The following is a 14259-nucleotide window of genomic DNA, read 5'->3' on the forward strand; positions in this document are numbered from 1 at the left end:
GGAAGAATCTTCATTTTAAAACACATCTACCCACATTTATTTGTGCAAATATCTATAAAATGGAGTTTCCACCACTTTCCTCCATGCTGCAGCGCTCTGAAAAATCCTGTATAAGAACTGAACCATATCCTACTCCTTCCTTCATACAGAAAACAGAGCAAATACTCTACTGCTGCTGTGCTCAATTCTTGAGCTCAAACATCAGCTGTTGCTCAGACTACATGAAGCAGAAACAGGAAAGCAATTTGCTGTGGTTTCATTCCAAGAAAGTCCATTAAAAAATCCTCAGAGAAGTGTGCAAGGTACCAACTTGAGTATTCAAAACTTCTGCAGCCTCAGTGCTCAGGTGTTCTGTGCTCTGGAGCAGCTGCAACAACTTGCAGCAAAATCTTCACATGTCAAACAACCCAGGAGCTTTCTCATTACTTATGTAAGAATCCAGGTGTGGTTTCTCAAGATTATCAAATTCAGTTCTCTGCTAGCACCAGAAACAATTCACATCCCTTCATTAACAAATCTGTCACCACTTTTCCACACTTTCTCTAATGCTCAGAAAACATCTTCCATTTTTATTTATTCATGGCAGGTTATAGTCAGTGGCCTTCATTCTGAGTACTCCTGACTGTACTTCTAGATTTAAACCAAATACACATTTAATACTAAATTTTAGGCTACACTCCTTCTGCTCAAAAATCAGACTTCATCATTCTCATCCTTCCAGTGACTTTTCCTGGAGAAGACTAAAGTGATAACCACACTGGTACTTCCACCTCTCAACTGGAAAGGCAGATTAATGAGCCCTAAACTGCTTTTGCCTGCTGCACCACTGCCTTGTAAAGTGACCACTCAGGGCATGTGCACCCATTTCAGTTGCTTATGATCATCTCCCAATTCCCTATGAACTCCTAGCTACATTGTCTTTAATAAATCAACTTTTCTAATCCATATCTATTAACGTGCTGCTTTCTGAATGATGCTCAGATTCTCCTTTTCCTGACAATGCCTCCTATACCCCTGATGAAATTTCACATACTTATTCCTAACATTTATGCAAGGTTTGCTAATGAACATTTCAAAATGAACCCTTCATTTTAATGCTAATGAGATAAGACCATTCCCATTCCCAGCATTAGTGACATCAATTCCCCACTCTACCCCTCAACACTTCCCATGGCCAGTTTCCCACTCATGTGTATCTCCCTATTTTTACCATCCTCCTAACAGTCAGCACTGACTTCCCCAAGCACCAAATACTTAATAAGATTTGGCACTGGGAAAATGATAGAGGGGTTTGTTATTATTTTTTGAAAATCTTGTTTCTGATCTTGTCTCCCAAACACATTGTATGCATCCAGTCTCCACTCTTTTAATTCAGGCTACTGAAATCCAATTTCCTTATTTTCCCTCCCTTTTATAAACATTGCCATTAAACACTGTGGTTCTCCTACACTAACACAATCAACACATTAAAGTCACTTCTTGCTGAAGATCTGCATTTCCATAACCTAAAACTTCATGTTTCAGTACTTCAGTTTTGCCTTCAATGGCAATATAGCAACTTTAATTTTAGTATTATTCATCCACATTGCTCTTGCAGTGTCCACAACTGCCCTGAGAAATGGAGCCAAACATCACCTCAGCTCTCATCTGTAAGGCAGCCTTGCCATGAGCAGCCCATCTGCCTGTGACCTTACCCACCTCCATCCCTCAAGGCAGGACAAAACACAGCTCACTGACTCTGCTCAACCCTTGGCTCTTTATTTTCTCTAAATTCCTACACATCCTGATTCCTAAGACATCAATTTTCTTTTTTTCCCAACACTTCCAGGCCCTCTGGTGACTTCCCATTTTTCTGATGGTGATTAACTCACTCAGGTGGCCCTGCTGTCACCATAGCCCCTGTTTGGTGTGACAAATTCCCACTGGCTGTGTCACTCAGTGGAAAGAATCCTCTGCTGTGGACAGGACACCTGACAGAGTTACTGACAGCATTGCCACTACAGCTGGGAAGTGGCAGAAAAAAAACTCCCACAAATATTTGTACTTGCAATACACCAAAGGTTTCTGTGATCTACCTCCAAATCTGATCAATAGGATGTGCACAAAGCAGCCACCTCTCCTCCTCCAGAATCCTGTTTGCCATCACTTCCACCCCCCTCTCTAAAATTTTAAAAGAATCTGTCTCCCACAGGCATTTTCAGTCACTATGCTGCTGAACCCTTCACAGATCACCACTGCACACATTTCTATTTTCATCCTTCTGTAACAGAACATTCCCATTTGAAAATTATGTCCTAGTCATCAACTGTATTCTGTGATTTTTGTGTATTTCCATGATTCCCATAACACCACCCATTATAAAATATTTTAATTTTCTGTCCAGGATCCTGTATTTTAACAGTTCCATTTCTTGTTATCCACACTCTGCTTTCCACATTGCCTTCCACTATCACCTGGCCAACTGTTAACAATATATTGATTTCCCTTCTCTTTCCCAATGATTTTTATGCCTTCTAACATTTCTGTATCTACTGCCACATCCTAATTCCACTGTTCTTCCTTTTCTGTGCCATATTTTGTACATCATGACTAATTTTCAAAATGATTAAAAAATTACACTTAGATATTGGAAGTACAAAGAGAAGCATGGTGGAAGGGGACACACATCCCCAAAAACTATTTATGCCAAATTAAGAAATTTTGTAATTAAGCAATACATCCTCCCTCTGTCTTAAAATGGGATTGTTTAATGCTTCACAGGGGCATTACAAAGCCATATCTGTAAATGTTCAGGGACCAACATGGACACATGTTGCTCAACAACCCCACTGCATTCCTCCACTGGAGTTTCAGTGACAAACAGTGAATAAAAGTGAGGGTTCAGCCCCATTTTTGAGACTAAGATGAAATGCTAAGAGAAGCACAGATTCCTGGGAAAAGTTGTGAAGGCATTTTTATAACCTGCATGACTCACAGAGATAAAAAAGCACCAAGCTGCCCAGGAAGCAGGACCACTGCCACCCTCTATTTCCATCCTGAACAGTTTTTTCAATTATTTGTGTTTTACGACCCAATTAAAGGGGAAAAAAAAAAAAAAAAAAAGGGGGGGGGGGAGTGGGGGAAAGTTATTTCTGGCTCAACTCCCAAGGCAAAACTTATTGAGGGCAGGGTGTTGCTTCAAGGAGATAAGCAGTGTTTATTAAACAGCAGCAGGGACCCGATAAGCGCTCAGCCCACGTTTGTGCCGCCTGAAACAGACACCGATGTGTCAGGGATGGGAACTGAGCTCCAGGGGACAAACACCAAATATTGCAAGCACCCAGCTGCATTCACTTCTCTACTGCCTCCAATTAAGAGAGCAAAATCAAACTATCTGGTGTAGAACTTACTGCAGCAAGCAGCTGTAAAGGGTAGCATCACAAAATGCTGGATTTGGTGCTGACAGAACAGAGAAACAAGGCTTGACCCCCATCAAAGCATGATAGAAGCTTTCAGCCTTGAGCAGGAGGCACAACTGCTGCATTCAAAGTGATTCAGCTGCCCCATCTTCCTGTTCAAACACCCCTGCAGAATTCCCATCACTCACTCACTCTGAAATGTGACAGAAGCTGTATCAATACAGGAATATTTCCCTGAGTGCCAAGGTTCCTATTAGGAAGCTTTTGCACCAGGTGAGGGGGTGCTACAGAGGACAGCACTGGACATCTGAGCTGGAAGTGATGCCCTGCCCAGGGAAACCTGCCAAAATTCATGCAGAGATACCTTCATGAACACAGATGCTGCTTCTGGAGACAGTTTTCAAACCACTGGAAAATCTACCTGCATCCCTGGATTTCAGTTTTCAAGTTCTGTCAAGGAAAGAAGGGACTAGGAAAAAGATGAAAGCCTAATAAACTGGAGCATCCATGGGGTAAGAATTGGAAGCTCCTCACTCATTTGCCAGATGATAAAATGAATAATGAGAGCATTTCAACCTTGATATGATGATTGAGACCATCAAGAGCCCCATTTTCAAGGTGTGAATTAAGGTGAGCTGGGTGTGGAATAATGAGGTTCCCACATGCTGTCTTTAGGCTTACTTTTATCAGGAAAGAAACCAGACTTCCTATTATAATTCATCCCATTTACATAAACAAAATGTTCATAGCTATCAATCATAAAAGCAGCAATTTCCACCAAAAAAATCTGGAAAAGACAGATATCGAAAAATAACAGTCTTGTGGCAGTTTTATGAAATAAAATTAGCAATCAAGCAAAATTACTCTGTCAAAAGACGGGGGGGGGGGGGGGGGAAGGTGGCAGTAGAGGAAACTTGGATAATCACAGAAATGCTGTGTTAGTAAAAATAACTTTTGCAAATTGAAAACTATTGTGAACACAAGGCTGGCTGCTCTTACTCCTGCACACTACTGAGGATCAAAATCAGAGATAAAAGTGACTCAGGGAGTGAGCAGGCCAAGACACTCCTAGTCTATAAAAGGTGTGAATGAGCCACACACTTTGACAAGCTTCCACTCTAAAATCCACACGATTATGCAATGATGGTTTTCCAGCACCATGTGCTCCATTAACCATTTCTCAGACTTGGAGCATTCATTTCTTTTGTCTTTCACCATTTTTAAAGCTTAACTGTTGGCCTGCTCAGCATGCTGGAAGTGCTGCCAGTCAGCATGAAATTTGCACATTGGAGATTTTTTAGCAAAGAATTATGCAATTTTAATGTGCAGTCAGAGGCCTAATGAGTTGCTAAATAAGAAGGGGCCAAACAAGTTGCATGGAAGGGCTTGTCAACACAGTAAATCACCTGAACATAATTACACCAGTGCAATTATATCAATAAGTTTCCTTGTGTGGCAAGTCCTAACTCATATTTAATAACCAGGTGATGTTTTCACAACTCTCAGTAGGTTTTAGCACTGGGCTCATGCAATCTACATTTGCCAAGGGGAAGACTCTCTAAAACCATTTTTCTAAAATCTCCAAATGAAACTAAGGTGAAGGGAGCTTTATTTGAAAGCATCACTTTGGGTTAAGGTTTCCAATATCAGATAATGGGGCTGCTCTTCCAGATCATTACTGAAGGTGTTTCAGGTACAACCACTGTGCACATTCACTGCTGCCTCCAGGTCAGTGTCTGATGCCATCACACAGACCCAGAGAGGATGCATCACTCCTTGGGCAAAAAAAGGGATTTAATAACTTGTCCTCAACTACTGAGCAGCTATTTTGCCTCCAGAACTGCAAGAAATAAATAAAATGACAAATGTGTTCATCATGACCAGGTTAAAAAGAACCAATACTGGCAAAGGAACACCCTCCAGCAGCTGCTGCAGAGGAGCAGAGGATCCTGAACACAGAGCAACACAGGTGGGAAGAGACCAGGCTGACTTGTCAAGTTTTGAATATCTCAAAGAACAGAGTTTCCACAACACCTCTACAATCTGTTCCACCCCCATGGTAAAATAAACTTGCCTTCTACTCAACTGGAGTTTCCTGTGCTCCAGCTTCTGCCCTGCTCTGGTGCACCTGCCACAGGACTGGCTCCATCTGCTCCAAAGGCTCCCCTCAGCCCCTTGGAGAAGCTGAAGATCACCAAGATCATGCCTTCTCCTCCTCTTCCTAAGGCTGAACCCACCTGATTCCCTGCACCTCTCCTGGTGTGCCACATGCTCCTTCCCCCAGTGCCCAAGGGTCATGTCCCCTCCTGGAAGTGCTCTTTGGAGTGGGAGGAAGGGAGACTTGGAAAGGGGACACCCCACACCAGGGGAAACAGGATTTCCACAAATAGTTATTCAACTACCAGTAACAGAAGGAATCCAGAAAGAATGTGGCAAACACCCAGTACAGATCTGTGACAGGATCTGTGCAGAGTTCTTATGTATTCTAGTCACACGTAAATAGAGCAAGAAAAAAAATACAGGGAGTTCAGCCTTTTCTTCTTAGGACCCAACTAAAGAAGAACTTGGGGCTCTCTTCAAGTTTTCTGACTGCCTGGGTTTTATAAAGAAGTTTAACTTCTGGCTTTCTGTTAAGAACCGTTAGGGAACGATAGGAGAGAGGCTGGCAGTGTTTTCTGTGAGATAAGGGAAACCCAAAGCTGCAGCTCACAGTCCCTTGATATTTTAGGGGCAGAGGAATCTCTATGGGACCTGTAAGTCTGTCTGCTGCTCATTGAGGATGTTTTAGAGCCTGGAAACCAGAAGCTCTTCAGTCAAGCTGTAACATTCTTGATTAGATAATGCACAACAAAAAAATGTTACAGAGGTACCTATTAATCTCCAAGAACTCAACCAGCCACAAGGAGAGCAGAGGAATGATGTAATCAGATTTTCAGTTGTCATTTTTGTCAAAACCCCACTCAAAAGGTCCTTCTGGTCTCTCAGTGAGCAGCTACCACACTTTCTAAGCACAGCATATTGCATGTGCCAAAGTGGGCTACAAGGAAAAGGGCTGGCTTAATATTGATGAGCAAAAATGAAGGAGCTGTCCTCACATTTGGTGATATTTTAAGGCCCTTGCATGACCACTGAGATGTTTGATGCTACTCTGCCAGATTGCTTCCAGCTTCTTAGTGCTGTAGTATGAAATTAAATACCTTAACAAAGAGTGAAAGTGTTGGATAAACAGCACTACCTTCATAACTGCAATCTCATTATGTTCAGCAGATTACTCCAGACATAATTTTATTGAATAATGGGCACTTCCTGTGAAAGAATTCATGCAAGATTAACTTTCAAGTCAACCCTTTTACCTACTGAAAAATGTCCCTGCCCATGGCAGGCAGGTTGGACAGGATGATCTTCAGAGGTCCAGCCCAACCCATTCTATGATGATTTTGTCTGGAATAAGTACCCAGTTACAGATCTGCAGCTCCCTTGGTTACCCTGATGCCTTTTTGACCTCTGAAGGACACAGACAGGACCTTTTCACAGTGCCAGAAGTGATGTGATCACTGAGAGCAGAATCACTCCAGACACCACAGGTGTGAGCTGCAGTCACAGATCAAAGGGAGAAGCCAGACATCAATCCAGCCTGCTCTAAAGTCAGGACCACATTTCGAAGAAGAATATGCAAGAACAAAAGAACTGAAGAGGAGGAGATCAAGGCTCCAGCAGAAAGCAGAATGGTTCTTTTCAGCCCAAAAGCTGCTTCTGGACAATGTCAGCTAGCAAAAGACACCAAGTGTTAGTACTTTGCTTTCCTCCCACATTCTCCTTGTAGCCTTGACCTTCCAAGTCAGCCTCCAAATTTCTGAATACCAACAAGCTGCTTCTCACCACCTGCAAATGGGGTGAGCAGTGGTAGAGCACCCCCAGAGCACCCAAAGTGCAGAACTTCCATCCTCACTGCTCACAAACCAGGTACCTTAACCAATCCCTGCACGTGGAATCTGACCAAGTCCTACCAGAACCCTTCTGAAGGGCCACAGAGAAATGCTTTTAATTACAAGCTGCAGCTTGAATTAAGTCATCCAAACAGAGAGCCTCAGCCAAACAATGGAGGGATGCTTATGGCTTACCCACAAGTCAGCAGCCCAGTTTGAAGTTAAATGTGAATTCAAAGTACAAAATAACTCCATCTTCAGACAAGCTTCTACTCAATGAAGGGGGAAATGGAGAACATTCTTAGTGCTTTTTATCACATTTGACCATCGTGATTCATTCCCTTTTCCATGCCTTAGAAAATGATGCTGAACTAACTCCAGATGTCTTTCCTAACCATTTGAAATACAGAATATAATGGTATTTTCTACATTCATGAAAAGCAATGCCTCCATTCCATACAATCTCTGTTCTTTGCCATTTCAAAAGACCCAAAGTGAATAAACACATATTTTAAGAGGGAACAAAAAAACCCCAACCCACCTACCAGCACCTATTGCTCCCTTCAGGCTGCTTCTCCTCCAAAGAAGGTAAGACCAGAAATTCCATATTCATCATCCCACATCATGCTTCCCTTACCCCTTGTTTGCATTTAGGTTAAGAAAAGAAATGTTGCTCCCCCTCCTTCTGTACTAGCAGACACTTGGAACTGCACAGGTGTGTAGGAAACAGCCTAACCCACCCTTCACTGGGCTTCCTTGGTTTGGTTTTGGGTCACTATGAGGCTGGTAAAGCATGAACTTCTTCATCCATCAGGATTGACCCTCCCAAAAAATTTATCACACAGCCTGAAGTTTCCATCCCTGCTTGGTGTGAACATGAGACAGACAGACAAGCAATTCCATTCAGTCCCCAGGAGCCACAGTGAACCCAGCTGCTGCCAGGTGCAGAGCTGAGCTCACTGCCCCATCCTTAGGTACTTCCACACCTGCACACCCAGCTGCCCCCACACAGCACCTCCAGAGCTGCACAGCTCACCCTGAGCTCCAGCACCTCCACACCTCAGGCTTTCAATGGTTTTTGCCTCCTCAGAGACACTAAGAAGTGGTCTCTGCACTACAGCCCATGAGAGGATGCTGGAGAAATTAAATCCCCTGAAGCAGAGTCAGAGTTCTCAGCAGTGCTGCTCCCCCACCATCACACCCCATCCTCTCCTCCTGCATTTCCAGAGCCACCAGTGCCCACATGCACACCAGCTCCACTGAATTCATGAGTTTAATGGCTCAGGCTCTATTCCATGGCCACTGGCATGGTTTTCCATGTGCTGGGCCTCACCAGCTGGGAGCTGGTGCCACAGAGGCCCCAGATCCACGTTCCCTGTGGGATCTGCATTGTGCACAACTTAATGAAACACAGAAGTGATTCATCCTCAGCTAACTAAAGAAAGAAGTTAGGATGGTTCTGCTTTGAGTTGTACCTTTGCAAGCACATTTCATACTCACACAGACTTTGGCTGGCAGTGGTTTTGTGCAAAATGTAAAAATAAAAATTAAGTTGTCTTCATTCCTTAACAGTTTTTTATATACAAAACTCAACTGTAGAGCTGTAATTCAGAAATAGTCATGTCTTCCTTGGGAAAAAAAACCAATCTTTTCCCATACCCACACTGGATTAATCTACAAACACATGAACACTCTCGTGGTTTAGGTTCAGAACAGAAAATTCCCAGCTGAGATCCGAGGTTATGCTTTATTTTATCATTTTAGATAGTGAAAGCAGCTGTAGCAGCATCCTCAACATGCAGCAGTATCTCCTGTGGTTTCCAGAGATAGGGTTGTGGTTTTCAGCATCATTGCAAAGAGGGCAAAATGCAGGTTCCTAATAGTGGAATAACTGAGCTATTACAGGGTGTAGGCTGGCAGCAGAAGTTCCCTTTCAGAATTTTTTTTTTTTCCATTACACCGCAGGGTTTTTTCCTCCACCTGCTTCTTGTAAGCAACTGATGTTCTCATATTACCTGATACAAACTAAAACAGCTATGAAACATAAAAAAAGTCACATAAAAGTTTGATACAGAGAGGCCTCCCTGAAATTTGACATTAATGGGAATTTGCAAGTCAAACAATTAGGAAAAAACCACCACTACTGTGTTCTTATCACATAACGAGACCCAGACAACAAAGCTTCATTTCCCTGCCCTGGCAGGAAGTTTCCCCCTTCTGAAAGAAGCTCTGACTTTTAAACAACACACCCTTATGCAAATATTCTGAATCCCTGTGAGATATTCCTAAAAATTCCCTCATTAAACACTGAAGCTCTTCTGAAAATGAAATGCACTGGTTCACCGAGAAATTAATTCTTCTGCATTGTCATTTCTACATGAACCTGGATTTCTGCTCTATTTTATTTTTTGTTTTGCTTATGGTTTGGAGGGTTGGTGGTTTTTGGGGTTTTCTATTTAAACCTGTGTCTCTCAGTAGAGAGTTATGTTTCACAACAGAAATATCCAGCAGAGCTGAAGTTGACAAGTAATATTATTTGAGAAAGTTTCTGTTTCACTGGCAGTAAAAAACCACAAACAAGAGAAATGCCCTGCTCTCCCAAAGCCTTGTCCTCCATGAGGATTTCAGATATGATGGAGGAGTATGATGGGGCAAGAGTGTAAAACCAACAGAGAAATTAATAAAAAAAGCCCACAAAAACCAGCAGAAAAGGAGCATTCAGTGCAAACCACAAGCTGTATGAAAGGACAAAGAAGTTCATTACCAAAGTCAAGAACACAGCAACATTTAGACAGGAATTCACCCTCTCTATGAACAGATGCCTGTCCTTTAATAGCAAACACTTGCTAAACAAGTTTCAGAAGGTATATAATGAGGCCCCAGTAATAATTATGTTTTAAAGTTTTATTCATCTACATGACAGGTTTAACTTCAAACAATTTTTTGATTGATCTAGCTAAGCCAGTGAAACCTCCACTCTTGGGAATTCTCCTAAAATTGGCTTATTTAAAATAAATCTAAATTAGCACATCCACACACACTTCCTACTACTAAATTAAAATTAAAATTTCATTATTTTCTCACATTAATAAGCTCCTGTGTAAATTTGAAGACTAAACTAGGAACATAAAAAAGCATTGCTGAGACAAAAAGTTGCAAAATTTTCTGACATGAGCAGCTCGAACAGAGCCACCCATGGTGTCCAACACTGCCAAGGCACACAAGAGTTACTTTTTTCCTAGACTATATACAAAATCATAAATATCACTTGAGAACTTGATACACTTGATAAATTTCAGAAGTGTATTTTCAAGCTTCCCAAGATAACATACTGAGATTAGTTTACTTCTCAAAAAAAAGAAAATTTCAGTTTTGCTCTGCATCTGCTCATGTTACACCCAACACAGGCTGGAAGTGACACAAGGACACAGTAAATTCATGTACTGTTTAAACACAGTCTTCAGACTCACACATATTTTATTAAGAATATTCTCCACCTTCTGATTATAAAGCAGCTTGTACAAGGGAATTCAATCAGGTTGTGCCAGGAGAGCTTTTGGGAAAAACTGCAGGGCTCAAAACTGCAGATGAAAAGCCCATAACTGGAGTTATTCTGCATCTCTGAAAAGTTAAATATTTTAATGCTTCTCCCAAAGACAGAGACTTGCATGACTCCAGACTTATTAATGCTGGGACCCGGTCCCCAACAACTTCACTACAGAGGACAATAAAGTCCCATACAAGACAGAACAGAACTGAAAAAATAGAACAGGACAAACAAATTACAACAGGAGAGAACAAATCACTCTCACCACACCTGTGATTAAAAAAATAAATAAATCCTTTTCACAACCCAAACAGTAACAAAATTTGGTAGCACTGTGGACAGCTCAATGAGCACCCAATTCAAAAGAAAAACCTCAAAGCAAGCTTTGGACTGACTTGATTATGCCAGGATCCACAGTACTTTCCCATCTAAATCAGTGGTTTGCTTCCACCATGGCTGGGTCCAGTTTTGTGAAGTCATAAAGTAAAAAAAAAATAGCCAAACTAAACTTTCCTTCCTAGAAAGCCTGGACACCAGGTGCCACGTGGCTTCACAGCTGCAGCAAGGCTACAAAGCAGGGTATTTAGGAGAAGCAATTTTGCTTAATATGAAATGCAAAGACAGAGTACAGAAACAGATGAAATCATGCTCACACAAAAACTTTTTATTTGAAAGCACCAAATATTGTTCTGAAAAGAGAACAATAAAAGCAAAACAATTAATATAGAGAGGTTAAAATGAATTGCACTGATGTGTGGTGCTCACTAAACAGACTAAAAGACACCACTGATTAAAACAGTCCTGAGTATATAAAAATACAAGCATCCCCTCAGTCTCGAGGAGTTAAAAAAACTCCACTTCCTGGACAGTACTAGAAAGTCTCTTCAAAGCACAACTTCTTAGAAATGGCTACCACAGGGACTCACAAATTACAGCTCCTGTGTAAAACACGACAGACACTACACAAATTCAGTTTACCTGGGGCTGGTACTATCCAGGTCTGTCTTTTCCTAATTTCTGCAGTATAAAAGGTATCATGAAATTTTTAAGTTCAAATTTGTGTATTACAATATATGTGGGGGAAAAAAAAAAACCCCAACCAAAAATCCCTTTGCACTGAACTCAAAGGGCTGTGCTTCTCCAGTCAATAGGATAAGAGACATTTTACATTCTAGTGGGCAGCTTTGTGAGTACATCAGAGAGGAAGCAAGATACTAAAACAAATTAATTGGACAATGCATGGAACAGATCCCTACAGTCAATCCCACAGCCACTACAGTCAAAACTACGTAATATTTTCCACCAGCTTTTTTTTTTTTCTCTAGTTCATAACTTACCAAAAATAAGATACTGGAGGCTGACTTTTCTTCATTTAGAGATTTAGATATAATTTCTGGTAAGCTGAATATTAGAAACTTCATCACTAAAAACAGGACCAAGTATTTTGCATAAATATCAAGTAAGGGAAGCAAAACACCAAAATTCTGACGGCCCTTACAAGTTCTGTGAAGCTGTTGTCAGGACAGGCTTAGCCAACATGAACAGGACTTTCAGCAGGCATGTAAAGTTCCTAATTAGTTAAAACTATCTGTGCTTGCAAAGCCAATTTAGCAGAAGTTTACTGTGTGCATTGGCTGATCCCTGAGATTTCTGGAAGGCCAGAAGTGTTTAGAAGGGCTGGTTTCTGAAAACGAAAAATCTCTCCCTCCTATACAGTTCTAAGGGGTACAAGAACATCAGATTATCATCTAAGGCATTTTTTTCTCACTGAATTAAAGCATTTATATCCCTTTTCCACCCTTCTGTGCAAAAGAGGCAGACTGGTGGTGATAGCAGTGAAGGAAGGGCTACAAATTGTGAAAAAAGAACTTTCCTGGAAGTCAGCAAGGTTTGCTGTTCTCTGCACTGCTTCTGTACATTCCAGTGCACCACTAAATATGTACGAGCACACAACAGTTCTGCAAAAGTGAGAAACTTCAAGATGAAGTAAAAATAAGTCCACAAAATCCCATGTAACTGCAAAGTCAGCATGAGAATCACTGCTGAAAAAGATGTTGCACTTTTCAATAGCAAATAGCACAGCTCAGTTCACCGAGGAAAGGAGAAAGTTTGGTGTCACATCTGACACCACCAATTATCTTTCCATCAAACCACCTCATCTTTAAGCCACCTGAAGACAACAGTTATCTGAGGCAACATAATGATATAGAATTTTTCTTTCCTTAGGAAAATATATTGGTCATGACAGCAACACATTTGAAAAAAGTCATGCTGTGTTTTCTAGGCTGTAACTTTGTCAAAAGCAATTTCAATTTTAGCAAAAATGAAAAGAGCTGAGGCTGCATATGAAGCTTTCATTCCCTCCTCTGTGTATGGCAGCCTACAAGGAGTTTCAGCATTAATTCATGGTCTAAAATTAAGCCAAAGAAACTGGATGACTCTGTGATACCAGCAGCAGGGTAAGAGCAGGTCCACATTCACCCCCAAGAGAACAGAAAGAGATTTTTTAAGAAGAGAAAAACACACCTTTAACAGAATGTACAGGGGAAATATGCACTGCCAGTGAAACACAAGGTAAGAGGACACTGGTGGATTAAATTCAAGCAGATGAAGATATTGCCATTTCTACTACCCCAGTTAAGGCATGAGCACATTCTTCCTTCCCTGCACTACAATTTAAGACTGAAGACTCCCAAAGAGAATCAACATCTAACATCCAAAATCTTCAAGAAAATATATGGAAGGCAAAAACAAGTACCTGCACTGAAATTCAAAACAGACTTATAAGTTTCTACAGTCTATTCACAACTTTCAAAGGGTAACTTAAAACTAAATTACAAGAAAATAACTTTAGTTCCACTAATTTAATAAAGGTGTTTTTTGTGCTAGGGAAAAAAAGTTGGTATTTCACATGCAAAGCTATAATCAACTTCACACTCTTTTTCAGACAATTGCTGCTTCAAAAATAAATTAGGACCCTCAGCATAAGGCAAAACCAAATATCCTTTCAAAAAATAAAAGAGAAATCTGTGGTGTGTAAAGTTTAGAATTAATAAATACATTAAGACCTAGAAGTGCAAGTTCCAGAAGTTTATGCAGCTTTTAATCAAATCTTTTAACTGAATGACAGTACTTTTATTATGACATTTTTCTGTCCTTCTAAAAAAAGTACACCAAAAAGTAGCAGTGTCAAGCTTTTTCTGCAAAAAAAGAATTCCCTCTCAGATTTTCAGATTCTTCACTTTTCACACTTTCTTGAAGCTAAAAAAAGGGTATGGACACAAGGTCAACAGCAAATTCAACACCACGTCAAGAACTCAGACAGTATCTGGGAAAAAGCAAAAAGGGATCATTAATTCCCTAATTATGGAAACAGTGATTTCGTGAC

General features: G+C 40.9%; 1 protein-coding gene across 1 annotated transcript in view; it reads right to left on the reverse strand.

The window, feature by feature from the left end:
- Positions 1 to 14259, reverse strand: part of AGO2 (argonaute RISC catalytic component 2) — a 48902-nt gene that overhangs the window by 32203 nt on the left and 2440 nt on the right. The gene's annotated exons all lie outside the window — the stretch shown is intronic.

Source organism: Molothrus ater, chromosome 1 (assembly GCF_012460135.2).
Source record: "Molothrus ater isolate BHLD 08-10-18 breed brown headed cowbird chromosome 1, BPBGC_Mater_1.1, whole genome shotgun sequence".
Classification (NCBI taxonomy): domain Eukaryota; kingdom Metazoa; phylum Chordata; class Aves; order Passeriformes; family Icteridae; genus Molothrus; species Molothrus ater.